Source organism: Oncorhynchus nerka, unplaced genomic scaffold (assembly GCF_034236695.1).
Source record: "Oncorhynchus nerka isolate Pitt River unplaced genomic scaffold, Oner_Uvic_2.0 unplaced_scaffold_2681, whole genome shotgun sequence".
NCBI classification, from domain to species: domain Eukaryota; kingdom Metazoa; phylum Chordata; class Actinopteri; order Salmoniformes; family Salmonidae; genus Oncorhynchus; species Oncorhynchus nerka.
Window position 1 is genome coordinate 30,001 of NW_027038619.1, and position 4,034 is coordinate 34,034.

At 45.4% G+C, this 4,034-nt stretch overlaps 1 pseudogene; it reads left to right on the forward strand.

The window, feature by feature from the left end:
- Positions 1-2,802, forward strand: part of LOC135567041 (ubiquitin-like modifier-activating enzyme ATG7) — a 19,281-nt pseudogene extending 16,479 nt beyond the window's left edge.
- Positions 2,803-4,034: the final 1,232 nt, after the last annotated feature.

A 4,034-nucleotide genomic window follows, 5' to 3' on the forward strand; every position in this document is an offset into this window, starting at 1 on the left:
CTTCTGTCTGCGGGACAGAGGGACTTGGTGTCTTCTGTCTGCGGGACAGAGGGACTGGTGTCTTCTGGTGTCGTCTGTCTGCGGGACAGAGGGGACTGGTGTCTTCTGTCTGCGGGACAGGGGGACTGGTGTCTGCGGGACAGGGGGACTGGTGTCTTCTGTCTGCGGGACAGGGGGACTGGTGTCTTCTGTCTGCGGGACAGGGGGACTGGTGTCTTCTGTCTGCGGGACAGGGGGACTGGTGTCTTCTGTCTGCGGGACAGGGGGACTGGTGTCTTCTGTCTGCGGGACAGGGGGACTGGTGTCTTCTGTCTGCGGGACAGGGGGACTGGTGTCTTCTGTCTGCGGGACAGGGGGACTGGTGTCTTCTGTCTGCGGGACAGGGGGACTGGTGTCTACTGAAGCTTATCAGAAGTAGACATGCTTGTCTTATTGATGTTATTGCAGGGTGAGCTGCACACGGTGGACTTCCTCCTAGAGCACACCGCCTCAGTGCTAACAGTATAACTCTGGTTCATAGGCACATGCTGACTAGGTATAGTTTTAGGATTAGATTTAGGATTAAGGTTTAGGAACGTAGGATTTTGAATGGGAATCAATTCTTGTTGACTGTGATGGTTGTGAGCTGCAGAGGAAGAGAGTTTAGGACACAGATAGTTAGGGACACAGTGCCCTCCTGTGGTTGTCTGGAGAACTACACGTCTCCACCAGTCTCCTGTGGTTGTCTAGAGAACTACACGTCTCCACCACTCTCCTGTGGTTGTCTAGAGAACTACACGTCTCCACCACTCTCCTGTGGTTGTCTGGAGAACTACACGTCTCCACCACTCTCCTGTGGTTGTCTAGAGAACTACACGTCTCCACCACTCTCCTGTGGTTGTCTGGAGAACTACACGTGTTCACCACTCTCCTGTGGTTGTCTAGAGAACTACACATGTCCACCACTCTCCTGTGGTTGTCTAGAGAACTACACATGTCCACCACTCTCCTGTGGTTGTCTGGAGAACTACACGTCTCCACCACTCTCCTGTGGTTGTCTAGAGAACTACACGTCTCCACCACTCTCCTGTGGTTGTCTAGAGAACTACACGTCTCCACCAGTCTCCTGTGGTTGTCTGGAGAACTACACGTGTTCACCACTCTCCTGTGGTTGTCTGGAGAACTACACGTCTCCACCACTCTCCTGTGGTTGTCTAGAGAACTACACGTCTCCACTACTCTCCTGTGTTAAGTTGGTTGTTGATAGTTGCTAGACAACCATTTTCAGGTCTTTGCCGTAGATTTTCAAGGAGATATAAGTCTTGTCCTGCTGAAAGGTGAATTCATCTCCCCGTGTCTGGTGGAAAGCAGAGCAAGTTTTCCTCTAGGGGGAAAAAAGTTCTTAACGATGACAAGCATACCCATAACATGACGCAGCCACCACTATTCTTGAATATATGGAGAGTGGTGCTCCGTGATGTGTTGTCCTGTTTGGGGCAAATCGAATACAAAAAGTGAATTGCTTAGCCACATTTGTTGCAGCATTACTTTAGTGCCTTGTTGCAAACAGGATGCATGTTCTGGAATATTTTTATTCTGTAAAGGCTTCCTTCTTTCCACTCTTGTCAATTAGGTTAGTATTGAGAAGTAACTACAATGTTGTTGATCCATCCTCAGTTTTCTCCTGTCACAGCCATTAAACTCTGTACCTGTTTTAAAGTCACCTTGATGAACAATACTTACTACATTACTGAGAAGAGTCCATGATGAACAATACTTACTACATTACTGAGAAGAGTCCATGATGAACAATACTTACTACATTACTGAGAAGAGTCCATGATGAACAATACTTACTACATTACTGAGAAGAGTCCATGATGAACAATACTTACTACATTACTGAGAAGAGTCCATGATGAACAATACTGATGATCAAGCAGTTTAGATGCCGTAGAGTAGAGTCAGTAACAGGCCCAGTCTGGCCAGCCGTTGATTCTCTCTCTCTCTCTCTCTCTCTCGCTCTCTCTCGCTCTCCCTCTCTCTCGCGCCTCTCTCGCCTCGCCTCTCGCTCTCTCGCTCTCTCGCCCGCTCTCTCTCTCTCGTCTCTCTCTCGCCTCTCTCTCGCTCCTCTCTCGCCTCGCTCGCTCTCTCCCCTCTCGCTCTCTCTCTCTCTCTCTCTCTCGCGCGCTCTCTCTGCGCTCTCATTGGAGCAGAAAATAAATAAAATATTCATGTGTTGTAATACCAGTTAAACACCAGATGGCGGTTCTCACACAGTTCACCTCATAGACGGTTCACCTCATAGACAGTATGTATTACATCAGTAAATCTCTGTTTTTAACTAGAGTTGTGGAAAGTATGATACTTTTCTTATCTTTCTCAGATCAGAGGGTTTCTGTCCAGATTTGACAACGTTCTACCGGCCAGTCTGGCTCGACAAATGCACTGCCTGCTCACAAAATCGTAAGTACTGTTCTTATAGAGACACCACACACACACACACACACACACACACACACACACACACACACACACACACACACACACCTCATTGAGATAGTGGTGAAGGTCCAGTTGATTGTAAAGAGAACCATATGGAGTGTATCAGAATGAAGTGTGTTGTTGATGTCACTGTCATCTGGTAGTAGTTAACACACACACACACACCCCACACCACACAGGCTGAAGTGTTATTACCCTGAGACCTATGGGTGTTGAAAGTGTTCACATCCCATAAACCTGTGTGTTTCTGTCTGCAGTGTTCAGCAGTGTTGGACAGGCTGGCATCGTGGGCATAGCCAATGGCACAGTCTCCCAAATGTTAGAGGCAACGTTTGACTGTTTTACAGTTTTACAGTGAAATGCTGAATACAACAGGTGTAGTAGACCTCACAGTGAAATGCTGAATACAACAGGTGTAGTAGACCTTACAGTGAAATGCTGAATACAACAGGTGTAGTAGACCTTACAGTGAAATGCTGAATACAACAGGTGTAGTAGACCTTACAGTAAAATGCTGAATACAACAGGTGTAGTAGACCTCACAGTGAACTGCTGAATATAACAGGTGTAGTAGACATTACAGTGAAATGCTGAATACAACAGGTGTAGTAGACATTACAGTGAAATGCTGAATACAACAGGTGTAGTAGACCTCACAGTGAAATGCTGAATACAACAGGTGTAGTAGACCTCACAGTGAAATGCTGAATACAACAGGTGTAGTAGACCTCACAGTGAAATGCTGAATACAACAGGTGTAGGTAGACCTTACAGTGAAATGCTGAATACAACAGGTGTAGTAGACCTCACAGTGAAATGCTGAATACAACAGGTGTAGTAGACCTCACAGTGAAATGCTGAATACAACAGGTGTAGTAGACCTCAGTGAAATGCTGAATACAACAGGTGTAGTAGACCTCACAGTGAAATGCTGAATACAACAGGTGTAGTAGACCTCACAGTGAACTGCTGAATATAACAGGTGTAGTAGACATTACAGTGAAATGCTGAATACAACAGGTGTAGTAGACCTCACAGTGAAATGCTGAATACAACAGGTGTAGTAGACCTTACAGTGAAATGCTGAATACAACAGGTGTAGTAGACCTTACAGTGAAATGCTGAATACAACAGGTGTAGTAGACCTTACAGTGAAATGCTGAATACAACAGGTGTAGTAGACCTCACAGTGAAATGCTGAATACAACAGGTGTAGTAGACCTCACAGTGAAATGCTGAATACAACAGGTGTAGTAGACCTTACTGTGTGTAGAAATGACTTTACAAGAAAGAAAGAGTTAAAAAAAAAATATATATATATATTGTAAAAAATCGAAAGTAACACTATAATAACAATATACAGGGTATTACAGTACAGAGTCAATGTGGAGGCTATATACAGGGTATTACGGTACAGAGTCAATGTGGAGACTATATACAGGGTATTACGGTACAGAGTCAATGTGGAGGTTATATACAGGGGGTACCGGTACAGAGTCAATATGGAGGCTATATACAGGGTATTACAGTACAGAGTCAATGTGGAGGCT